General features: G+C 35.7%; 1 protein-coding gene across 23 annotated transcripts in view; it reads left to right on the top strand.

The window, feature by feature from the left end:
* Positions 1-27,839, top strand: part of tau (microtubule-associated protein tau) — a 260,510-nt gene that overhangs the window by 96,599 nt on the left and 136,072 nt on the right. The gene's annotated exons all lie outside the window — the stretch shown is intronic.

Consider the following 27,839-nt stretch of genomic DNA (forward strand, 5'->3'; position numbering starts at 1 on the left):
CTGCTGTTGTCAACCAGGTTTCGCACCCGTAAAGTAATACGGATAAAACGTTCGATTTGAATATATTTATTTTTATATTCGTCGATATTATTGAGGAATTCCAAATGTTCCGTAGATGATTAAAGGCTCCGTTAGCTTCACCAATTCTTCTTTTGCCATGTCGGCTTCCGCTCCGCCTTCGATTGCAATGATGCTTCCGTCCCCAATAAAAAAGTGGGTTGGGTTTATGGCGTTTGTGCTTATTGCTTTGGTTTTACCTATGTTTATCTTAAGTCACGCACTAGCTGACTCTGCTACTAAGTCATTTATTTTTGACTGATTGCCGCAGTGTTTTGTTGACAAAAGACATATGTCATCTACATAATCCTGGTCCTCTAGATTCCCCGTTAACGTCCATTGAATTTCTCGATTTTTGTGATCGATTGTGTCAGTGAGGATTTTGTCGATGACCAGCGAAAAAGAATAGGTGAAAGTAAACAGCCTTGGCTTACACCCGACATAGAAAAAACGGGTCTGAGAGGTGTCCATTGTGTAGAACTCTGCACATAAAGCCTTCATATTGCGATTTTATGAGGTTGATCAATTTCTTGGGGATGGCAAGCGAGCTAAGAATACGTCATGTCGCTCACTCCCGTGACATGACCTAGCCTACGCAAGCGTTATAACTCGATGTGTTTAACTACTACAAAGTAGTTTTATGTATATAGACGTTAGGTCTCGTAGTTCATGAGACGTCGATATTCACCGTCAACGCAGATTAAACCGCTGATCCTTCAAATGGACCAAAAAATGGCATTATTTGCTGGCGCGACTACATGCTTCAGAACCATATTATCGGAAAGAGGAGAGCTTTCATTAAGCAATTGGTGACATGGAGTGGAATATGCTATGGCTATCTGTTGTAATTGCAGATTTCCGTACGCCTTGTGTATGCTTGTACTTTATTCTATACTTTTAATCGAGTACGTACCTTCCCTGTAAAAAGGTAGTGATCTTAGTCCATGTTTTCTCGTGAGATCGATCGTACATCCAGCATGTTCGATGAATATCTTCCGTTTATTATGGCCGATAAGTTGAACGGAATGAGGCTGATCAATTTTGCTGAAAACTATTCTAATGAGCAACGCTAGATTCTAGCACCTCGATATACATAAGGGCATGTGGATACCCTCAGGTGGGAAATCCAGAAACCGAACATCGATTCGGACCATTTTTTATAACAGCCAAGGTACACACTCGTTTTAATGTTGCGGCAAAAATGCGATTCAACACAGGACGGAAGCTCGATGTCGAATGGCTGAAAACATAACAAGTAGCACAAGCCTACTCCGCTCAACTTTCTTACATGCTGGAAGACGGTGCTCCTTGCCCCTATAATGTAGAAGCGCAGTAGAAAAGAGTTGCCCACCATTCTTCAAACTACACAAATTCTATTGTTGGGTGCCAAAAACCACCACCTTAAATCCATGGTATGATCAGAAGAGTCGTTAAGTTAATGAAGAGAAGTACGCGGCATACAAAGGAACCCTGCAATCGTATTTTCAGAAGAAAGAACAGGAAAAACATGGGCTTAAGAAACTCTAGACAATCAGGAATGAAATCCAAAATGTTCCCAGAATGTAAAACACCATACTCTAAGGGTATGGTGCAGGAACATTCTCCTGCTAAGATGATGAAGGGATTCTGGTAACTGATACAGATAGCATATTCAGAATCTAGAAGGAGCATTTTATCAAGCAGGTGGTAAAAATTCCCCATTACTAATCCCAAACGACGGCATTGAATTTTACCACGTAGGCCATGTGTACATGATCTTACCACCTTTTTCCATGCGAGAAATATGTAAATATCCACCACAAAATCTACGGCCGCTCTGTTCACCATATTAACGGCAGAGGTGAGAACAGAGTTGAATGTCGTGATCGATGGTAATAAAATTCCGAACACAAAATACCCCAAAAATCTACGGGTCACATTCGACAGGATGTTCATATCGTCCGCGCATGCCACTGATATCTGCGACAAACTGATATGTAGGAACTCAAGTCCCTAGCCGGCAGTACAGATAAAGAACACATATAAAGCGATAGGTCGGTCTATGGTAAGCTATGAGGCGCCAGTATGGTCCGCGAATATAAGTACAACGCGATGGAAAAATATTCAAACCTGTCAGAATGCCGCTTTCATTGCACTACTGCACTCTCCATCTTAATCGCCATATGGTGGATATGACTCCCCCACCAAAGCAAGTCAGGAGGGATCTGCATGATCTAGAAAGAGAGGCCCAGTGTTACAAGAGAACCCCTAGATCAACAAGCCTATCAAACAGGTTTAAATAGCAATAACATGGATGCAATCGCAGATGTCATAAACAACTACCCTGTGAATGTGGTCTTGGGAGGACATCCTCCATCTATCGCGGTTGAGGAGCGTCCAGAGTAGTTTTGACTCAACTACTCTCAGGATGATACACTCGTCTTAATTCCTATAGGGTAAGGATCGATGACACCGTGCAAAACGTCTGCCCAGCATATGGCACGGGCCTGAACGATAATCTTCACTCAACGCAAATTCCTAGAGAAATTTGTGTGTTTGAGAGAAAATTTCTTTCAAAGGTTTTGGACCAATATGCGTTGGCGGTGAATACCGGCGCACAGTGGTTCAGAATCGTTTTTTCAAAACTCTGTAACTTTTTCAAAACTCTGTAACTTTTGAAAATATCTCTATTTTCATAATACTTTTTTGTTCGACAGATAACACTTTCCGACACATTCAAGGTCAATGTTAAAAATTGGATTTTTTTCATATTTTCATATGTTCTAACTGTTTAAAAACGTCAAACGCCAATAAACAGACCATAAAAATACAAACAATTAAAATTTTTTTCTGGAAAAAATTATTATAAAAAAATCAAAAAATTTAATTTTTTTTTCAAAATTGAAAAAATACTCCTTGGGTTTTCATAAAACTATTATAAAAACTCATATATTAAAAAAATGTCCATTTGTGTGAAAAAGCTATAATTTATATGACGCACCAAAAAGCTATTTCTGACCAACTTCGATGAAATTTAAAATGTGCGATGGAGATTAGTCTAGTAATAACTACGCCATATTTTATTGAAATCGGTTCAGATTTGGATATACATAGCTCCCATATATATTTTCGGCCGTTTTGAGGTATTGGATGCACCCAAAAGGCTATAAAAGTCAAATTTTGATGAAATTTGGAATGTGTGACTGACTGCATTTGTTCTAGAAATATGTGTGCCAAATTATATTAAAATTGGTCTAGATTTGAATATACCCCCTGTTTATGTATGTCGACCGAAAGGTTTCTTGCGCTTCCGAAGTGGAAAAAAATCATTTTCTGTTCATGTGAACACCTTCGAAACGAAAATCTATGCGACCGACAAGCCATACGAAATAACACGTAAACGTACACTTTTCCATGTAAATTTGGGTTTATGTATTTCGAAAGGACTGCCTTTTATAGAAAGAGAATGTCAAAATCAGTCACTTGCTTTGTAGCTGTCGAGTAGAATGTAAACTCGCGAATAGGACCGAAAATCTTAAACAAATTTATGCAACACATTCTTGAAACCAAATAAAAATTGTATAGACATGATTTAAGTGCGGTTTCATTTATTATTTTAAAGAAATTAATTAAATAAAATCATTCAAAATACTGACTGATTGTATTTTCTCAAACAAAACAAATCACACATATTCCAATGTTTGTATGTATATGCTGACTTTGTTTTTATTTCTCATTTGGCTCACACTTATGGAACATAGTTGTACAAATGTACATTCAAATTAGTAGTATTTCGCATTGGATACGTAACGGCAGTCGCACGATAGTTTGCGAAATACAGGACGCATTTTTAGACGGAAGAGAGTGACTGCTTTCCTTTTGTACGGGTTTTCGTGCGACATACGAGGGCGGTTCGGAAACTTCTTAGCCTATCAATGAAAGAGAATAGTTAGTTTTTCAAAAATATTTTTATTTTTCAATATAATCTCCTGAAACTTCAATACACTTAGTCCAAAGCTTTTCTAGCAATTCTATCCCTTGATTAAAATAGTTTTCCTCAAGGTCTTCAAAATAGTGGTTTACAACTGTAATTGCATCTTCATTTGAGGTAAAACGCTTGCCAGCAAGGAATTTTTTTTAGATTTGGGAACAAGTAAAAGTCACTGGGAGCTAAATCAGGAGAATAAGGTGGGTGGTCAAGCAACTCGTACTTTAATTCGTTGATTTTAGCCATTGTTAAAACACTCTTGTGCGCTGGTGCGTTGTCTTGATGAAAAATAATTTTTTTGTGTTGTAAGCCAGGACGTTTTTCTCGAATTTGTACATTTAATTGATCTAAAAGGTTACCATTTTGCAGATAGTCAATCAATAAAATACCTTTGAAGTCCCAAAAAACCGTTGCCATAACCTTACCAGCCTATTGAATTGTTTTTGCCTTCTTTGGGGCACTTCCTCCAGCTTCAGTCCATTGTTTGGATTGTTCTTTTGTCTCTGGAGTATAGTGGTGGATCCATGTCTCATCAACAGTTATGAAACGACGCTTAAAATCCATTTTATTTCGCTTAAAACGATCCAAACAAGCTTGAGAAATGTTCATTTTTATGCGTTTTTGATCGACTGTTTACAAATGCGGCACCCATCTTGCAGAAAGCTTTTTCATCTGTAGTTCTTCATGCAAAATTAAATAGACTCGATCATTTGAGATGCCCATGATATTAGCAATTTCACGCACTTTTATTCGTCGATCATTTAATATCATATCATGCACTTTGGCTACAATTTCTATTGTTGTTGCTGTTTTTGGACGTCCTCTACTACACTATTAGTACAAAAATATATATGTGCTGAAAGAGGACACTCTCGGGCATCATTCTGTGAAAACGGAACTTAGGTCCAAGCGGTTCCCTAAAAGTTGTAGTCTACAAAACTTGGAATTTCACAAACATTATGTATCTGAGTAAATAAATAAAATAGCTCAATTCGTGTAAACGCTACGGTAATTTATTAAACCGGCTCTTAAAGGCAACAATCCTACCCATCTAACAAAAAACAATGAACACAATATCTCTTACAGTTTCTGAGATATAGCTGTTTCTTTCTTCAGAAATTTCCAAAAATGACATATTTTCCAAAATTGGGAAACATTTTTCGTCTTTAGGAGCACGCCACGCCCACACCTTCCTACATGTTGACCTAATAATTTGGTTTCCTAAGTTTCAATATGTTTACTATCGAATGCCATATAGAAATTAAGAATCGATGACAACAAAAAATAGGGGTTTTGGCCAGGAAAATCGATTTCTGAACCACTATGCGGCGTCTATGCCGCGTTTCGATTTATTTATAAATTCGATTTATAAAAAAACCGTTTGTTTAAAAAATAAACCATCTTTCATCTATCACAGCGTGATTAATTTGGTTTCTTGTTATACCCTACTCCACAATTTGGGTATTATAAGTTTGTTTTGCTAAAATACATGTAACTCCTCAAAATATTTTCGTCGTAAACCCCCAATGTTATATACCACTTTTCATATCTCGAAGAGATAAAGCAATACAGCCATGTGTGTCCGTCCGTGTGTCCGTCTGTCCATTATAAATTGTAATCAAACTCCAGGCCGTAATTATGGAACGATCGTCACGAAATTCGGTATGGAGGTCGGTTTCACATCAGAATAGATCGCTATTGTTATTGGTGATGATCGTGAAATATTTAAGGGGTGAAAGGGACCAAAAACAAAATTTTTATCCGAATTTGTATCTGGTCTGTAGGTCGCAATCATAGTGCGATCAGCGCGAATTTTAAATAAGGTGTGAGGTTATAACAGAAAAGAATCTTGCAGTTTTACATGATAGGTTTAGCAGGTGAAATGGACCGAAACTTTTTTGTGAAAATTGGAAAAAATTAATATATATCTTATATCTATAGACATATTCCGCCCACGTGAGTTATTTTTGAAAGACGATCTCTCGACCTTTCCATAGACGGAAATTAAGTTAATGTACGTGCTCAGATAACAGAGTTACAGCCTAGTATATACAGAAATTCCACAGTTTTAATTGTGTGTATAGTTACCATAACCACGCTAGAGTTCGCTGTTATAGTTTAATACTGACAAAATTTTACACGAGGTAAGAATTTTGGTCAAGGAAATGCCAATAATTTTGGATAATGAGCGTATAGTTCTTAGCGGGTGAACTTTTTTGGGAAAAATATCCAAATTCAATTTTTTGTCTATATTTTATTTCTAGGAGACACATTTCGACAATCTAATATGCTGTTTATATTGTACGTTTTTGCAGGGTTAACCTTCATTATGAGGATTAATTTGACGTATAGGCAATGGAAATGACATTTGAAACCCAGTGGGTTTGTTAAATCCGGTCATATATAAACGTACTGTAAGAAAATAAACTTGAAAACCAACATAAATATAGCGGTTAGATAACTGAACTACTGCCTAATTTGCATAGAACTACATTTACATTCCATGTTACAAAATGTCGAATCACGATAGAAAAGTTTTCAAATCATTCTTTAATCATTTTTAAATTGTTACAAACTACAATTCTGTACGGTGCACAGAGGGGAAACATAGGCATAAAGTTGCTCAAAACTCAAAATATGAAAATCGTTTTTTATGAAAAAATATTGATATTGCCCTTTACCAGACTCTTTTCTACATTTGCTATAACCATCCTCGACTTTGTAAGATTAACCAATCCAATGCAGCAGTCGATTGAACTCAGCCATACTGAAAACAAAAAGTACATTTTCGACAACTAAGAAATTCGGTGAACATTAAAATGACATTATTTTCGCGAAAATTTATATTTTTTAAGATTTATTGTTTTTTTACAGTCTCCGAACAAGTTTAGCATTTAAAATATTCAGATTGATTTTACATCTTTGCTCTTTAATAATGGTGATACATATCCTCTTTATGAAAATTGTTTATGATAATTTTTAACATTACTATAATTTTAATAGTGAAAAAGTCTATTTCCCCGTCGTTTCCCAACCATATTTTCTTCTAATATTTTATGCGCTTGAGTCTCAAATATCAGATTCAATCATAAAAAATTGCGCATATTTGCGCCATTCCAAAAAAAATCTAATTTTTCTCAACTAAAATTTGAAATATTTTTATATGGAATTGCAAGGTTTACTCACACTATATATACGTCTGTACCGATTTGTTTGAAAATTGGCTCAATGTTTTTTAGGCTAGTTCAGGTTGCATGTGTCAAATTTCAGTGATTTTGGTGCACTTTTATCTCATATCAGATGCGAATATATATGGAAGCTGCATCCAAATCTGGACCGATTTTCATTATTTTCTATAGGATTAATCCTTGTACAGAAGATATGCTTTGTGCAAAATTTTATATCAATCCGACTATAAATGAGCTTTCTAGGGCTTTTGATCAACTTTTAACACAAATTTCCCCTCTGTGCGGTGTCTTGAAGTTTTTGTGATACCTTTGGTAAAAAGCAATGCAATAGTACCCCGAAATATTGGTCTTTTTTAATTAATCGACTCGATAAAAATCACCAAAAACTATTTCTAAAATTCTTTCAATATTTGTTTATATCCTCAACATTTAGGCCAACGATAATATCGAAATAATGATTTTAGATCACAAATATGTTTGGACGAAATCAATTTAACTCTCGAAGAATCAACCTTGATCTAGTAAATTTTGTCTAAACTTAGTTTAAGTTCGAAGATGGACCATATCGGTTAATTACCACCACAAAAGTTCAAAATTTTTCGCTAAGATTATTCGCACGATAGTTCTAGAAGGGACTAACCGAATTGTTTCAAACTAGGGATGTGGAAATATAACTTCCATGCATATATCAGGTTCGAATATGGACTATATCGGCCCACGACGCCAACTAAACTGACTAATGCCTAAGATAACAGTCGAAGGGAGATTTGTATTGATTTTGTACATCTTATTATTTCTTAGAGACCTGGATTACGTCCGAATATGGACTACATCGGAACAATCCTTAGGGTGCCTCCCACACAAATTTTGGAAAAAGTGCCGTTTAAGGACTCAACTCGGATTGGTTCAATTTTTTGTCTATGTGGCCCTTGTTACGACGGTACAATTTTTTGGGGGTTAAAGTCCATTCTTCTCGGGAAATTGGCCCAAAATTAAACAAAAAAAAAACAAGTAAAATAGTATCAGTCGCCTTTGCCGACAGAGATATACCCTCAGCCTATGTGAATTGAAACTTTCATCTACGGTCAGATCGAATGTATTATTTTGTGGCCTTTCTTGGACATTTGGATTAGGATTAAAGTTCAAAAGTGTTGCAGGGGAGGTACTTACAGGAATAGACCGACATAGTCCATTATGGAAGTGGATCTTATTTCGGAATATATCGCCCACTAGTCATTTCAGTGGGTCATCGTATAACACGGTGCTCTTGAAACAAATTTAAATGGAGTTTTTGCAGATTTTCAAACTACAATGTTCGTAGATGAGAAAAATCAAAAAACGAAAAAAATCGCCGGAGCGCTTTTTAAATAAATCGCGATTCAAGTTGACATTTTTAGGGGTTGTTTAGGTTTTTGCGATGTTGCTTGAAAACCGCAAGTCCTATAAAATTGGGACTAATGAACATTTTGTAGCTATCAAAATTCTCTACAAGATTGATTTATATGGTATTCTCGTTGGTTTTACCGTTTTTGAGATATAGAAGTTCAAATTGGGACAATTAAAATTCAATTCAATTCTGTATCGCCCCCTTATAAAACAATGTTATGACTGCAAATTCCCAACTAAAACTTATATATCTAAAAAATGGTACAACCTAGGATAAGTTACTTAAGCCAGTCTTGTAGAACATTTTCACAGCTTTAAGATTTGCTAAGGTCCCATATCGATAAGACTTGCCGTAGTCAAGCAAAACCGCGAAAGCCTAACAAAAAAAACTAAAATTGTAAACTAACCTTCTTTATCTCAAAAATTGTACAGCCTGGGAACAAATCATAAAGGTCAATCCTGTAGAGAATTTTCACAGCTACAACATTTTCTTTAGCTCGATTTCAATTGGACTTGCGGTTTCCAAGCAAAATCGTGAAAACCTAAAAAACACCAAAAAATGTGAATTTTGACCGCGATTTATTTCGAAATCCCTACAGCGATTTTTTCTTGTTTTTGGATTTTTCTCATCTATGAGCATTGCTGTTTTAGAATTAAGAAAAACGTCCCCTGTGTAAGCGTTTTTCATTAAAAGTTCGTTAAGGCGTACCCTTCATGACATTGTTTTATAAGAGGGCGATACAGAATTGAATTGAATTTTAATTGTCCCAATTTGAACTTCTATATCTCAAAAACGGTAAAACCGATGAGAATACCATAAATGTCAATCGTGTAGAGAATTTTGATAGCTACAAAATTTTTTTTAGTCCCATTTTTATAGGACTTGCGGTTTTCAAGCTACATCGCAAAAACCTAAACAACCCCTAAAAATGTCAACTTGAATCGCGATTTATTTAAATAGCGCTCCGGCGATTTTTTTCGTTTTTTGAACATTGTAGTTTCAAAATCTGCAAAAACTTCCCAGGTGTAAGCATGCCAGGAAGCATGGACTTGTCCATGGGAAAAAATAATACCGTTGTAAGCAGGGCAACAACGAACAGCATCGCCATACATTTCCAAAGGATCTTCTAACAGACCTTAAACTGCACTTAAACACAAATGTTGAACTTTTGTGGAGGTGGTTTCCTAAGGTACTTCCATTTTAGTAGTTAAACTAAATTTGGACAAATATTAGGAGATCCTAAGTTTGGACCAAACTTGTTGAAGAGATATCGGGCATACCACTTAAGTGACATTTTTTAAATATTCGGGGAATTGCGTATTGCCTATCTTCGAACTGAAAGTATGACAGGAAGGCCAAATTTTGGGCCAAATCGGTTAGTTCGAGAGTTATCGTGCTCTCCAGCCATTACATATGGTGCCACCTTTCGGGCTGTTTTCTCAAGAAGTGTGGACTTGCCCCTGAAAAAACTTTTACCGTCGTAAATGAGACAGCGAGTGCAAGTTGCTTCAAAAAATCAAAGTGATTCGAGAGCAGGTCTTAAAGTAAACTTATCCGTAATTTTGTGTGATAGGTACCCGAAGGAGTGGACACACATAATCTATATTCGAACCTGATCTATAGCTGGTAGACATATTAGGATGTGTAAAGTATGGACTAAATCGGTCACTCCCTTCAAAAGTTATCGTGCGAACAAGTTTTCCGAACATTTTTGAACTGTTGTGGGGGAGGTACCTGAAGGAGTGGGCCGATATGGCTTATGATGGAACTTAAACTATGTTTGGACAAAATATTACGAAGGCCAAATTTTAGACCAAATCGGTTGATCCGTTCGAGAGCTGTCTTGCGCTCCAACCACCTCACACGGCGTCATAGGTTTTTTGCACCTTTCAGGCTATTTTCTCAGAAAGTATGGACTTGCCCCTGATGAAACTTGTACCGTCGTATGGGAGGCAGTGAATATAAGTTGCTACATTAAAAATCAAATCGATTCGAGAGCAGGCCGTAAACAGAATTTTTCCGAAATGTTGTGTGGGATGTACCCGAAGGATTGAGTTCATATTGAAACCTTATCTAAGTCTGGTACCCATTTCACGATGTTCAAAGTATGGACCAAATCGGTTACTCCCTTCAAGAGTTATCGTGCGCACAAATTTTCCGAACATTTTCGAACTTTTGTGGGGGAGGTACCTGAATGAGTAGACCGATATGGCCCATCTTCGAACTTAAACTAAGTTTGGACAAAATATTATGATAGCCAAATTTTGGACCAAATAGGCTCATCCCGTGCGCACCAGCCAGACAGACAGACAGGCCGACGGACGGACATTGCTAAATCGACTCCAAATTGTCTGAAACACATTTCGTCCAAACATACTTGGGGTCGAAAACCATTATTTCGATGAGCCACATTTGCCCGTATGAAAGTGTATATACCCTTTCTAGCCTAAAGGCTGAGGGTATAAACATATATACGTTATAAGCACCGACGTAGTCAGGGGGGGGGCCCGGGGGGCCCGGGCCCCCCCCGAAATGGTTTTAGTTCCCATAGGATATTAGCTTATGTTACAAATTTTTTTAATTTTTGAGTAAAATTTTAAACTGTTTTAAATTGTTCAAGAAATATGTAAAGTAGTTGGAAGCATTACAGAGAATTATTTAACTACATTGGTATACTTATTGTCCAATATATTTGAAAATATAAAAATAATGAACAAGTTAGGCTTTTTGAGCAATTTTATGTATAGTTCTTTTTAAGGTGTTGTTTAAGCGTTTAATCAGAATTTTAGGCTGACTGTGTTACTGAGTTCAGAACAATACGTTTATTTGTATTTATTGAACGTTTGTAACATATTAGGTCCAATACTTTGGCTTATAAACAACATCCAGAAAAAACATTTTTGGCGATATTTTGTTTTTGAAATTTTTTATAAGAGCACTAGCTGACCCGGTCCGCGTTGCTGGCCCGTTGTTTGGGTTCTCCGTGTAAACTTTAGTTCTATCCAGCATTGATACAGCCATAATTAGGCATCCCTCTAGAAACTTCATAATATAAATCAATGTTTTTGACATAAATTCCATGTATCCAGGTATCCCCTAAATTTAAGATATAAATTGACAGTTTAAAGCACTTTGTGACCCACATATAATGATCGGTGCACGTCAATTAACATTGCTATATATTGGATTGTTGGTCTTGGTTGAGTCGTTATTATTACTGCATAGAATTGTCAGTATAGGTCCACGTTTTGATATAGCTCCCATAGAACGGTACCGGCTGATTTTCGCTATTTTTGACGATTTAACATCTTTATCACACCGAAATGGCTAAAATTTGGTTTTAAGGTAATTTAAAGAGGAGAGCATAAATATTCGTATCGACCGAAAGACACGCCTTTTTAGTTGGGCTCGGTATGCAACAGTTATAGGTTTCGTTTTGATATAGCTCCCATAAAGCAGTACCTCCCGATTTTCAATAGTTTGGAGATATAGTCACATTTGGGGGTCGTAAACAGTCTTGCAGAGAATTTTCAGTATACGTCCTCGTTTTGATATAGCTCCCATAGAAGGGTGGCGCCTGATTTTCGCTATTTTTGGTGGATTTAACCTCTGGATAGTGACATCTCAAGTTATCGGGATTTTACTTCCAAAATGTGGAGTTAATCGCGCTATCTAACTTATTGTTTAGTGTTCTGCGTTTATAGCATTTTTTAGGCACGCAAAATTATGTATATTATCTGAAATAATAAATGTTTGAACATTTTGTGATGACCGCGATATTTCACTTCCGCGAAGACCATTCAGGGTCAAGACGGTAATTACAGTAGTATTGCAAACATTCTGTAAACAATATGTTCAAAAATATCATGGACTTCAAATTTTTTTTTTATAAATTTTGAAGGAGAACCTCCGGTCACTACCTCCGGCCACTACCACTTGTTGAAGCTAGTGTTTATATCATTTTTGTGTCACGCTTACTAAAATTATGTATATTAATTGAAATAATACATTTTTGAAAACTTTGTGATGACCGCGATTTCAGATTTTATTAAAAACATTGTAGGGGAGGACCACCGGTCACTACTCTTAGTCGTATAAAAAAAGCTTACGAACGTTCTAATTAATTGAAATAATACATTTTTGAAAATTTTGGGATGACCGCGATATTTCACTTCCGCGACGACCATTCAGGGTCAAGACAGTAATTACCATAGCATTGCAAACAATATGTAAACAATATATTAAAAAGTATCTTGAATTTCGCGGTTTTCTTAAAAAATTGTGGGGAGGACCACCGGTCACTACACTTAGCGGGTTAAATAAATAGATTACGACCTATTCTCAGACCTAAAAACTTATATATATAAGATTTCCCAATCGATTTTTCGGAATTGCTTTATCGTGACATCTCAAGTTATCGGGATTTTACTGTATTCCAAAATATGGCGTTGACCGCGTTTTCCCACACATAGAAGCCAGTGTTATAGCGGTTTTATAGTCACGCTTACTAAAATTTGCTATACTATCTGAAATAGTACATTTTTGAATAATTTAGGATGACCGCGATATTTCACTTCCGCGACGACCATTTAAGAAAATATATAGCCTATTTTCACCACCGGTGTTCCCAGTACATTATCGGAAATTTTCCAAAAAATCTATTCAGCCGTTTTTGAGTCTTTTCGTTTTTGAATAATTTGGAATGACCGCGATATTTCACTTCCGCGACGACCATTCAAGAAAATATATAGCCTATTTTCACCACCGGTGTTCCCTGTACATTATCTGAAATTTTCAAGAAAATCTGTTCAGCCGTTTTTGAGTCTATTCGGAACATACAAACATACAAACATAGTAACATACACACATTGTCTTTTATATATTAGATTTCAATAATAAAATGTAAAACCGTTGCTTAATCTTTATGGTTTTAAGTGTTTGTATATTTTCTCTAACACGTTTGTATAATGAACTATTTTGAAATTCATAACAATTACAAATTCTTTATTATGTTTGAAATTTGCAATAAAAAAACTATGTATATCAACCATTTTTTATGATATAATTTCTGATCCACCGCAGTGTCGTAAATGTCTCTTGGACAACATCATTTTTCTGTCGAATTTTTATGTTTTGTTCGACCTTTCGAATGTTAATAAAATCAAGATTATTGAGCTTGAGGTCAATGTTTATATTTTACTAGCAGAACCCGGTGCGCTTCGGTACCCCGTATAACATGGTAGAACAAGAAAAGGTAGCAGCAATACCCAGCTGACTGAACTGGGCTGTAGTGTTAGTGTCAAATTCCATACGACATTTTAAATATTTATTTCTATGTTCGATGTATATTAGGGACATATATTTTTTGAAGAAAAAAATTATTCATCTGAAATAAAAACAATTTCCTATAAAGACTCCTTCATATCATTGACATGTAACCTCCTCCAGGTCCGAACGACATGTCGCACACTAAAACACCACTTATAGAGGCGGTACAACATTTGTCAATATGTGTGGTATTTTGTTAAACTTGAAAATAAGAAAGCCCTAATAAACATGTGCTTCTTGTTTTCAAAAACAAAAGATTGAAACAGCTTCTCTTTTTTCAATGAATTACGAGCGACCCCAAACATTTTTGCAAGAATTCTACTTCCTGCGTGATATTGTGCATTTAGTGGAATGATATGGAAACATTCAAACTGAAAATCTAACGAGTTTTCATTTATGTTTTTCAAAATATTCAATCAAATGTGAAAAATTATTAGTTTTTTAAATTCCAATAATTTATAGACATTTATAGACATTTCACACTAACGTTCCAAACAAAAACAAATTCCTTTGTGGTTGTTGTTCGAGTTGTATTTGTTGTAGTATTAACTTTACCTTGTATTTGTTCTACCATGGTTTACATTTTTGCTAAATAAGACATTTTCGTTAACATGAACTTTCAAAATTTTGGTCAGGTGGGCCCCCCCCGAAATGAAATCCTGGCTACGTCCCTGGTTATAAGTATTGAGTTTACTTATTTTCTTTGTGTCCGAGGCTGATGTTATATCTCCGTCGGCAAAGCTGACTGATACCTTCTATCTTGATTTAATAATATGTAGCAAAAAAGCCCCAATTTGTCATTGTAAAATACGGAAAATAATACCTTACGTTTCCAGTAATGACGGCGTATATACATATCAGGAAAAATGTCTAAAATTGTCTTTTCCATTTCAAAAAAATCAAAAAAAAATTTTGATACTACATCAATGATTTTTGGTACATAGATTAAGAAAAATCATTTCAAATCTGTTTTCGTTACTAATTTTGATCGTTGCGCGCAAAAGATATGACCGCTTTAATTATGATAATTAGAAAAAATTCTAAAAAAATCGCGGCTTAAAATAGTTAGCTGTTATATCCTATTATCGTTAACTGAATTTGTACCCTTTGCGATGATGCAAAAAATAATCGCAAAGTCTCAATGGATTCGCGAAAAATCAAATTTGTTAAATAATTTCACGTATTTACAACAATATTTTTGAAACAATGGCGCTCATACTTACGAAAAATATATAAAAAAATGATAACAGCATCCAGACATTTTGAGGAATAAAATGAGACCTAAGCTGTGAAGGTTGGAGCTATAGTATTCATTTTATTTGCAAAATTACGAAGAAAATATTACGAAAAAATTAAAATCATATTATTCTAATTTTATTTTTTTATGGTTTTATAGGAAAAGTTGGAGAAAAAATGTTTGAGTTCTTCGGCATTTTCGTCAAAATTTCAGGCAATAATGATGATATTCCGTTGTAACAAATGTTTCACTTATAGTTTTCCTATTGGATAATATTATTAGAACCTTATATTAAAACACAGGGAATTCCAATAGTGGCATAACGTTAAAATAATGTTATATTGAATATTACAACATTTGAGACGCATATAAACCGCGTAATTATGAAAATTACATGATGCGCATCCGATTTTCAAACACAGCGAATCAATCCCTCTTTTTTGATGTACAGTTTGTCAAATTCTATTTGGCGGCCACGATGTAGCATCTGCTGCATATCAGGGTGCAAAATACTGTAAAATGGTCATAATTTCCGCGAAGTTCATTTACATTTTATGCGCATCCGATTTCAATAATCACCATTAAAAAATACATCACTCTATGACGTTTCAATGCGATCCATCAAGAACCGTGGATGTAGCATCGCACTCAATTTTTAGAAAAAATCTATTATATCTCTGGATTTACGAGAGTTTTTAAATATCTGTTTTCGCGCAGTTTAAACACGCGTATCGATCTCTTTATTTAAGTAGAACTAACACATCCAAAACGCGTTTTAATATGCGATATTTTCAAAATAATTTTTTGCAAATTTTCGAAATTTGAGGGGTATCATATCCGCCTATCTAGTGGGTGGATTTTTGCGCGTCGTGGCTTGTTAGATTCAAAACGTAAAAAAACTAAATTTACGCGGGTTTCCACGGAAATCGAAAGACGTTTGTAAATTTTAAACCAAAAAAATAGGTTTTTGAGAAAAATTTACGCACAAAAATTTCGTGTTTGGGCGCAGATTACTGTGATCCTGTGAGGGACCCTCATGTTATACATTAAAAAAAATGCGAAATCGCGAGTACTACAATCAAATAATAAGCTTTAGGGAAATCCAGCTGCGCGTCCCGATTAAAGCAAAAATTCAAAAAACCCCGTTTTTCAGGTTTCAAAATGTCAGCATCCGTTTGAGGCAGATACAGTGGATATATTAAAAAATCATACATTAGAAACTTCAACTCTGAAGTGTGCTCTTTAACTTCTCCTTTGAGCATTAAGCTCTACATTGTGTTGTAAAACCACTAATTGGAAAATAACATAATGAAACTCGTTTATTTCAACGATTTTTTCCGATTTTTTTACTTTGGTACGACCACAGCTTCCGCTCAAATTATTATTTTAAGAAACCCCTCGGTGAATCGGGCTAAAACAGTTTATTTTGCCGAAATGCGGTCAAAAGTTATGGTATAGTAAAACTGATCGCGAGTTACAATACCCCATACCTCAGTTTCAACATAAGTTAATTTTCTACAAAAAGCTTGATATGTATGTATATACATGTATATCAACCTATGTTCAGTTTCTGATATTTCATTGTGGATACTGAATTTCCCGACTGCTGGGCTAAAGATATTATCCTTTCCAAGTACAACATTAAAATACCCTAGAAAATTTTAAATGTGCTCACAAGATATATCTTTGGTCTGCTAGTCGCTATCTTCGTTGTGGGAATGGATGTTAAAGAATTTAGCTTTTGTCCAATTTGTAGCAATTCATTCATCCACCGGGGTGAAACTGGAGAGTAGGGGTGTTTTAACCTCCGACTAAGTATACATTCCCAATCAGCGACCACTGTGCGCGGCTAAGTGAACAACTGTGTGGCTTATCTAGAGAAATATTTCATAACAAAATTACTCAAAAAATTAGGCTGAGGACATTTTGCTGAGGTAATTTTCCACCGCCAAAAAAATGTTGTTCGGGTTAGGTATTGTAGCACAGACCTTCAAGACGGCCATCAAATTTTCACGAAACTACTTCCGTCACTGATATACAAAAATACTTTACATTTTCTTTAAATTCTAAATTAACGCCTCTTAGCGTCAATTTATTTTCTTTACTAGGAATTTGTTTTACAAGTGATTGACAAATCTCACTTATTCCCCACATTTTCTCGTATCAATTTGATATGTATTTATGCATTTAATTCAGTGGCGTAGCCTGTGGTCTGCTCGGCTAGGTAGTTTGCATACAATGGGATAGGTTATTGTCTATATTATAAAAATCATAACGGAAATTCCAGTTTTGATGTCTATTCCCCCGAGTACGCCCATGTTGTGAAATAAATTCCTATGCAAATTACCGATGACAAATAACAAATTCTTGGAGACACTAAACAATTTTTGCATTTTCAATTAGTGTAAGTATTCCTAGACAATAGGTTCCAAACATATTGTTATGTATGTGAATACCTATATATCTATGTTGTATATCGGACAACCAACAATATATGTACATAGGTGGGAGATACAGAAAAGCAAACAAAAATCACGTTCCCGACGTTAAAGTGTTCAAAATATACACAACAGATGAATAAGTAGTACATGAACAGACAATCCGATATTAAATATTACAAGGAAACCCCCCTTAGCGTAAAAAATAGCATTCGGCAAAGCATGCAAGCGCGTAACCCAACCAACCCCCTTTGTAGCCTAAAGTACAGCACAAAAACAGAATAAAAAATAATTTAAAGTCCACCGCACAAAATAAACAACAATCTAGTGAGGGGGTGACATTCAAGGTAGATGATGGTGGCTTTTAAGGGTGGCGGTGCGCGTATGGTTGATGTCATTATTACAGCGACAGGTCATCATCATAATGATGCTATTTCCCCTAGACACAACAAACGAGAAAGATGAAAAAAAACTAAAAGAGTCCAACATTTTTATATCTGCTGAGCAATGGCGAGGTATCATGTGTGTACCACCGACTAAATAATCGATAGAAATACTCAGGATAAAATTGTTGTTTTGAATTCAATTGAATTGGGTATTTGTATATTCTTCATCCCTCTAAGAACTTAAATTACACAGCTCTTTGAAGAAGCCAAATAAATGTTGTTATTATTCTTGTTGCTTTTGTTTTTCTTCTTTGGGGTTTTCTTGAGTCACTTGTTATTCAAACCATCATTGTTGAATGAAAGTTATGCTAAGTTCATTGTAACGCTTGTAAATAAGTTTTGAAGTTTATATGTATGTAGTTCGTTTACTTGGCACTGGCTTTTTAATTCCATTGCATATACATACGTCAAATAATGAATTGTAAACGTGACATAGGTTTAAATTTTCTCAAAGAACAAGTGTCTAATCTTAAAAAAAAATTAAGATCGTAAGGCCGCAAAAAACTTGGATTTAAAAAAAAAATTGATGATTTTAAGACCGCAATAATGGTGAATTTTTTAATTTTTTTGAGGATCTCAAGGCCGCTATACATGTTGATTATTTAATGATTTGTTGAGCATTTAGACCGCAATAAATGCTATTTTTTTAAACCCCATTTAGGATCTTAAGGCCGCAATAAACGTGGACTTTAAAAAGAATTGGGTATTTTAAAAAGTGATTTTTTTAAAATTTTTTGAAAATCTTAAGGCCACAGTAGTCGATAATTTTTCAAGATTTTTTAGTTAAGGTTTATTATATTTTTTGAGGATCTTAAGGCCGCAATAAGCGTGTATTTTTTTGAACTTTTAAAGGGTTTTAAAGATTTGTTTGAGAATCTTATGGCTACAATAAACGGGGGGTTTAAAGTTTTTTTTGAGGATCTTAAGGCCGCAATAAATTTGTTTTTAACGGTTTTTTAGGATCTTTTGGCCAAAACAAACGTGAATCCTTTATAGATTGTTTGAGAATGTCAGGGTCGCAATAAACGTGGATTAAAAAATTAAGGATATCAAGGCAGAAAAAAACGTTGTTTTAAATCAAACATAAAGTCAATATGGACATGAAAACCAAAGTTTAGGTGTTTTTCGTTTGCAATCATTTTGTTTAGTGAAACAGGTCCTTAATGTACGCCCATAAAGCTCTAATGTGAACGTCATATAAGTTTATTTTTTTTTTTTTTTTTTTTGAAAAGAATATGTGCGTAATCTTAAAAAAAATAAGATCTTAAGGCCGCATAAACTTGGATTTTTTAAAAATTAAAGAAAGGTGAATTTTTTTGAGTATCTCACGGTCGCCATATTTTGATTTTTTGATTTTTTGAGGATTTTGACCGCAATAAAGGCGATTTTTTAAAACCCATTAAGTATATTAAGGCCACAATAAACGGGAACTTTCCAAGATTTTTTAGATTTTTTAGACCGCAAACATTATGGATTTTTTAGAACTTTTTAAGGTTTTTTATATTTTTTTAAGGATCTTAAGGCCGCAATAAACTTGTATTTTTTGGAACTTTTTAACGTTCTTAAAGATTCATTTGAGAATCTTAAGGCCACAATAAACGGGTGTTTTAAAGATTTGTTGAGGATTTTAAGGCTGCAATAAATGTAGATTTTTTTAACGATTTTTAGGATCTTTTGGCCACAACAAACACTGATTTGTTTTTCAAAATTTTTTGAAACGTGGATTTTTTTTAAAGATTTTTAATGGATCTCAAGGCTATAAACGTTGATTTTTAAAGGTTTTTTGAGGATCTTGAGGACGCAACAACCGTTGATTTTTTAAACGATTTTTGGAGTTATTGAAGAGATATTGGCTTTTCAGATATTTTTTGAGGATTTTGAGGCCGCAATAAATGTGAATTTTCTTTAAAACCTTTTTGGAGATGGAGAAGGCCACATAAACAACGGTAATTTTTTAGAGATTTGTTTAGTACGAGGGCTGAACGATGTGGCCTAACAATGAAAACGCGAATATTTACCATCACAAATAGTTTTATTGTTTTCTTAAGTAGTCTCCAGCTTGATTTATACACTTTTTCATGCGCTCAAACCAATTGCTAAATCCCTTTTTTCACTCCTATTTAGACACCTCCAAAACATGATTTTTGAACGTTTTTCCAGCATCTTCTGGCGAAGAAAATCGTTGACCACGTCTTTTTTTCTTGATATGCTGGAATCAAATAAATTCAATAGATCCCCAGTCAGGTCTGTACGGCGGATGGCCCCTCAATTCCACGTTTTGTCCGGTCAAACAGCCGCTGGTTTGAATCGATGTGTGAGAGCTCGCATTGTCATGATGCAGAATGATTCGTCTTCTCTTGTTCGTTTTTTTTTTTTAATTTCTCGGGAGACTTCTGGCAAATGAATTGTAGTGTACCGCTCAGAATTAACCGTCCCACATTTCTGAAGCCGTGTAGTCGCCACACGGACAGTTTTACCGAAGAAACAGGCGACCATTTGCTTCGAATTGCTTCTTACATGTAAAAATTTCGTTGGATTTTCCTCGCTTTCGAAGTCCTAAACGGTCGATTCCTGTTTTGTTTCGGGCTCCTAAGCATAGTTGCAAGATTCGTCGTCTGTGACGATCATATAAACGTCGTTTGAAGTACAACGATCGGTTTTATTCACAATTTCTTTGCTCCAATCAACAATAACCTTGTTTTGAGCGATTGTGCAATTTTGCTGGATCAAACGAGAGGTGTTCATGTAATATCAAATGTTAGTTGGTGGAAGAAATGTCCAAGGATGCCTCTTTCTCACGGTATATAACATGACGATCATGCATTATCCGTTCAAGCACGGCTTAATTTTTTTGGCACAACGGCCGATTTTGGGCTAGTATCGGCCACGATTGAATTCATTAAACCAGTTTTTCATAATGCTATAGGATGGTCCTTTATCGGCATACAAAGATTTAATTTTATCGATGCACTCTTGCCGTGATTATCCACGTCGGTAGTTGTGAAAAATGATCGGACCAAAATGTTCACAAGTAAATTCCATTTTGTTTGCAAAGTGATTTTTTCAAGTCACCGTAGACAGTACAACACAAGGTCCTATGACAAACTGTCCTGAGTACGTATAGGCTAAAAACGGTCAAACTGTCCAAAAAAATGGCGCCTGGCAACACGCGGTGATGCCTACGCCAGATAGTTTTCGTGCAGCCCTCGAATCTTAAGACCGCAAAAAACGTGGATTTTTTTAGAACATTTTAAGGTTTGTTTGTTTTGTTTATTGTTGAAGATTCAATCTCATTTTCGATTGCTTGAGTGGAGTATTCCCCCATTGGCTCAACTTCATTTGTTACCCTCTATTACAGAGAGTAATGTTTTTCAAAACGAACTGACAGTGTTGCAAAATTTTACTGATCGCTACCAATATCATGATTTCATCCCGGCGAAGGGAATTATCAATTGGCTTCTCAGTTTTTGAAATGATGCCTTTTTAGTGAAAAACCGAACTCTTTAAGTGTCTAGTATTCGTTTTGAAAAACATTACTCTCTGTAATAGAGGGTAATAAATGAAGTTGAGCCAATGGGGGAATACTCCACTCAAGCAATCGAAAATGAGATTGAATCTTCAAAAATAAACAAAACAAACAAAAAAAGGCGAGGCACGGGCGAATGGAGCTTTGTTAAAAACAAAATTCCAATAACAACCTCACAGGCAACTGTGGTGATGCTATTTTCCACTCACAGAATTCGACGAATTCTTAGTTGATACGTGCTGACATGTTGCAGAATATTTTGATTTTGGTGTTTCTTTGGAAAAGCCGAAAAGTGAGTGTGATTCTCATTCATTTGGGAATACTAGACACTTAAAGAGTTCGGTTTTTCACTAAAAAGGCATCATTTCAAAAACTGAGAAGCCAATTGATAATTCCCTTCGCCGGGATGAAATCATGATATTGGTAGCGATCAGTAAAATTTTGCAACACTGTCATTTCGTTTTGAAAAACATTACTCTCTGTAATAGAGGGTAACAAATGAAGTTGAGCCAATGGGGGAATACTCCACTCAAGCATTTTAAGGTTTTTTATATTTTTTTCTGGAATCCTAAGGCCGCAATAAACGTAGATTTTTTTAAAGATTTTTTTGAGAATCCTAAGGTGGTTTAAGGTGCGTTTTTTTAATTTTTTCAGGATTTTTGGTTCACAATGAATGTGGAATTTTATGGATTTTTTAGTATTGTAACACTGCAATAAACGAGGATTTTTTTATAATTTTTTGAGAATATTTAGGCAACAATAAACGTGGATTTTTATACCCTCCACCATAATATGGAGGGCATAATTAAATTTGTCATTCCGTTTGTAACACATCGAAATATTCATCGGAGACCCTATAAAGTATATGGGGAATTCCAAGTGAAATCGGACAGTTCGGAGAAAAGTAATTTTTGATTTCAATTGTTTTTGGTTCAATTTATGCTCCTAGCCAACAGAACATTTTAGTATATTTTAAAATTATTTTTTGACCAACGGTACAGAGATATCGCCTATCGAAATTATCGCATTTTTAAAGAACTATGTTCAAATAAATACTCATAACTTCTTTAATATTTTTTTGAAAAAATCGAAAGGTGCAATCATGTTTAAAAATTGATTTTAAATATTAAATCCCGAAAATTGCATTGAAGCCCACTGTGCATTTTTCTTTTAAATATTTCTTTCGATAGCTGATAAAAAAACAAACAATTAAAAAAAAGATGGTCCCATTTGGACCAATATTAAAGAAGTTATGAGTATTTCTTTGCATGTAGTTTTTACAGAATTTGACCTTTTCAAGGCGCGATATCTCTGGAACCGTTAGTCAAAAAAAATTTGAAAATATACTAAAATGTTCTGCTAATCAGCAGCATCGCCACAGCAAAAAATAAAGGAAATCAAAAACCTCATCTTGAAAAAGTGTCCGATTTCACTCAGAAATCCCCATATATATTCTTGATCAGGGTAAGTCGATATAACTATGTCCGTCTGTCCGTCCGACTGTCTGTTGAAATCAAGATACAGCTCTCAATTTTTAAGATAGAGCTTTGTAATTTGCTATAGAAGTTTCTATTACTCCTAGGATGTTTGGTATTACCAATTAGCTATATCGGTCCACGTTTTGATATAGCCCCCATATAACGGTACCACCAGATTTTCGGTATTTTAAGGTTTTAGCTTCATTATCACACCGAAATGACTGAAATTTGGTACTTATACCATTTTCCCCCAGAATTTTGTCGGTATAGGTCCATGCCTTTATGTAGCCCCCATAGAAACTACCTCCCGATTTTCGGTATGTTGAAGGTTTTGGCCTCAATATTCCTCCGAAATGCGAAAATTTGGTATTTAACCTTCGCTGGATGTGTAAAACTCCCCTAGAATTTTGTCGGTATATGTCCACGCCTTCACATAGCCCCCCGATTTTCGGTATTTTGAAGGTTTTGGCCTAAATATTCCTCCGAAATGGTTAAATTTTGGTTTTTACTCTTCGCTGTAGGTATAAAACTTTCCTCCAGAATTTTGTCGGTATAGATCCACGCCTTCATATAGCCCCATAGAACGATACCTTTTGGTATGTGGCCTCAATATTCCACAGAAATGGCGGAAATTTGATATTTAGTCTTCGTTTGGGGTATACAACTTTCCTTCAGAATTTTGTCGGTATAGGTTCATTTCAGTTGAGGTATAAAACTTTCCCTATGAAATTTGTCGGTATAGGTCACGCCTTCATATAGCCCCCATTGAACGGTACCTTCCGATTTTCGGTGTTTTGAATGTTGTAGCCTCAGTATTCCTCCGAAATTTGGTGCTTGGTCATCATTTTTGGTATAAAACTTCCCATATGAAATTTGTCGGTATAGGTCCTTTATATAGCCCCCATAGAACGGTACCTCCCGATTTTCGTAATTGTAAAGGTTGTGACGTCAATATCCCACCGAAATGACTGAATTCGGTTATTTAGTCTTCCAGGGGGTTATAAAGTATTCCTGAAAAGAATTATTAGTATAGGTTCATATCTTCCTTTATCCCCCATAGAAGCATACTTCTTGATTTTTGGAATTTTTTTAAGTTGGAAATGTGGTATTTAGTCTTCTTTGAGTCTAAAAACTTTCCGCAGGAATTTTTCGGTATAGATTGATGAAATTTGCTGAAATTTGGTAATTAATCTTCTTCAGTAACGAAAGGAACTAATTGTTCCATTTTACTTCAATACAACTCGTGGTGGAGGATAAAACAACGCCGTTCTTACTTGTTTTAAGATTATTTTAAAGATTTTTTGATTATCGTAAGGCCTCAATAAACGTGGATTTTTACAACATTTTTGAGAATATTAAGGCCGCAAAAAATTGATTTGTTAGAGATTTTTTGAGGATATTAAGGCCGCAAAAAACTGGGATTTTTTTTAGATTTTTAAGGATCTAAGGGCTTTCTTCAAGTTTAGTGGAAAGTGGATTTCTTCAAGTTTATTTGAGGATCTCAAGGCCACAATAAACGTGGGAAGTACCTGTCATTTATTCATGTTAAAATTTGAACACAAAAATTCCATTAACCTTTAGGAAGGCTTCAGGATCACCATGAACGAGGATTTTTAAAGATTTTCAATTGGGTCCCGTGTTTTGTATAGGTATTTGCACAGGATGTACATTTCACTTGTAAGCCAGTTGCTGTCAATCATTGCGTTCTTTGTTGTTGTTGAAGGGTAGCTAGATTTCGTCCCGGCTAAACTTAAAGCGCTTTACTTGTTTCATTTTTTCAATTCACTTTCATGTCCAAGTTGAAAAGCACCCGCACCCTTTGGCTAATTGTGTGTGTATCTATCTATCTATGTGTGTATGTACATATACATAAACAGCAGTGGCAGAAGCAAGTAAATATGTACCCCCAGAATGACATATAATTTCATGGAACAGAAAAAAACAGAATAGAAATGACAACAAAAACAACGTCGTCGTGCATATTAACATAAAAACGGACAAATAAAAACAAAATGCAAAACAAACGGTAGGATGGCTGGTTCGTTCGGTTGGTGGTCTTGCTGGTTTAACAGTGTGAGAGGGTGGTTGGTGGACAATGTTCAAAGATATAATAACAGTGTCATCATTGGCCAGTTTCATTAGCAGCGTACTGTGTGGGACAATGGAGCAGTGGGGTAGTGTAGTTATTGCTTCTGTTAAAGCTTTGTAAATGTTGGAACTTACGGCGAATTGCATAATTTTCAATGAGCTTAAAGAGGGGTAAAGTTTAGCTGATTATATACGGAATTTCAACTTTTTTTGATACACCAATGAAAGCTTATCACAAAGTTCTTTTTTGAAAATAAAAGCTCCAAAATGAACAATCTTTGATATCATTCATGTATACGATTAAAGTATATTTATTTTGTAATAGATGGCGCTAACCATTAAATTTTGTTATACCTAGACATAACTAAAACTTGAAAAATAGATGTCAGAGTAAAACAATTGCATATGGTAAAATAGCCCTTTATACACAGGTAATCCTTTGATGACTGATATGTATATTTATACCCTCAGCCTTTGGTCTCATCGAAATAATGACCTTAGACCCCAAGAATATTTGGACGAAATCCGTTTCAGACAATTTGGAGTCGATCGGTTCGTCTGTCTGGCTGGCTGGAGCGCACGATAACTCTCGCACGGATCAGCAGATTTGGTCCAAAAATTTGGCCTTCATAATATTTTATCCAAACTTAGTTTAGGTTCAAAGATGAGACGTATCGGTCCTCTCCTTCAGGTACCTCCCCACAAAAGTTCAATACTTCTATCACTATAAGTTTCGAAGGCGGTACTGCTTAGGGTACCACACTTACAAAAGTTCACTATATTTGTTTAAGTGCAGTTTATGGTCTGCACGAAGATCCTTTGAAATGTATGTATATTGTGATCCTGTTTGCAGCGGTTTTATATTTTTCAAGGCAAGTCCATGCTTCTTGACATAATTGTCCAAAACCTCTAAGTTATACGGCGATCATCTGAAATGAATGGAAGGCGCGCTATTTATCGAAAAGAAAGGACTCCCAAAATAAGATCTCCTTCCAAAATAGACTATGCCGATGCGTTCTTTCAGGTACCTCATCCGAAACACTTTTGAGCTTTAATCCAAATACATTTTTGTCGGGAAGTTCATACGTCCAAAAAGGCTCACAAAATCTAAAAACCCTCTAATGCATAATTATTGGGTATAAGGATTTCGGTTGCGTAGCCGGCGTTGTATTGGCCAACAGATGCTACTTTGGCTTAAGAAGCACTTCAAAAATAAAGTCACAACTCGTCAAACAAAAATAACGCTTTACAAAACACTACCCGTGCTGATGTATGGTTGCGCAAGCAGATAAGGCAGTGTTTGGCGTGTTTGAGAGAAAAATTCTTCGAAAAATCTACAGACCAATCTGCGTTGACGATGAATATCGACGTCGTATGAACCACGAGCTGTATCTGCTATACAACGACATCATATAGTTAAACGTATCGAGATGCAGCGATTGCGTTGGCTAGGCCATATAATAAGAATGAGCGATGATGGACCCGCTAAAAAAGTGTATAACGCAGAAATGGCAGGCCAAAGAATAGATTGCGCAAACAATTGGATGAAGAGATGGGCGCGGTATTCCAGAAAGCGAAGCACTAAACACAGAGAATTGGACATCTTTTCTTAGTTCGGTCTATGGAACAAATCTTCTGTAAAGGGCCGGCTAAGTAAGTAAGTACCTTTGTTGGAACAAGGTAGTGGTACGAATCAATGTTTACTACTCGGATCCGGCACGCTCAATGAATGACTTGTCAGGAGTGTGATACGCCGCTTACGACCCCTCTTAGTCGAGGAGCAAATCGTTGGGCCCACCCGGAATCTCAATTGTAATGCTAAAGCAACTGGATGAACCCGGAGTGGAGTATCTGACAAGTGTCACCAATTTGTCGTTAGCCAAGCATATTGAACCAGAAGTGTGGAAAGTTGGCTGGGTGGTCCCGCTACTGACGACAGGCAAGGGTGCCAGTAATGCGATTCATACTGATCGATTTCCAACCTATCGCTAGACACAACTCTTCCCTATGATGAAAGGCAGTTTTCCAGTTGCCCAACATCAGTGTGTATTCCGATAAATGCACAGTACCACAACATCATTACACGTCATATACACATAAATCAGTAGAGGTCGTGTGAACGAATATTCACGATGGCTACCGACTTATCGAATGCCTTCGTTACCGTCAAGCATGCTAAGCTATTCTAGGAGGTAGAGGTCTAAGACCAGTAAAGTGAAACTGGGAGTAATATCTCCGGAACTGTTTAACCTCTACCTTTCCGAAGTTCAACACTATCCAGAACTTGAAGTCGTAAAGTATGTAAATATTTACATATGGTGCCACCGTTGTGCAATGGTATGCACCCCCGCCCTGCACGCTGAATCCCATGCAAGGCAACATAAAATTGTGAACGGTGGCAAAATACCCAGTGTAATGTTGGGCTTTTTCTTAATATTTCAAACATGTACGACTTAAGACACGTCGTTCGGCATCTGTGATAAACAGTTGATCCGATATGATATTTGTGTAACAATTATTATATTGAATATTTAAACAAAGGCTTCACGCTCTAAAAAATACTTCTTTTAATTAACAATAAAAAGGTCGAAAAAAACGAACACACTCATTAAATATTTAAATAGTTGACTTAGTGCAGTTCTTCCATCTGAGGTATATGAAAATATCCTCCGCTAAATCCACGGTCATGCTATTCTCTT

The sequence above is a fragment of the Musca autumnalis genome, unplaced genomic scaffold (assembly GCF_047663935.1).
Source record: "Musca autumnalis isolate F117 unplaced genomic scaffold, ASM4766393v1 scaffold_1, whole genome shotgun sequence".
Lineage (NCBI taxonomy): Eukaryota > Metazoa > Arthropoda > Insecta > Diptera > Muscidae > Musca > Musca autumnalis.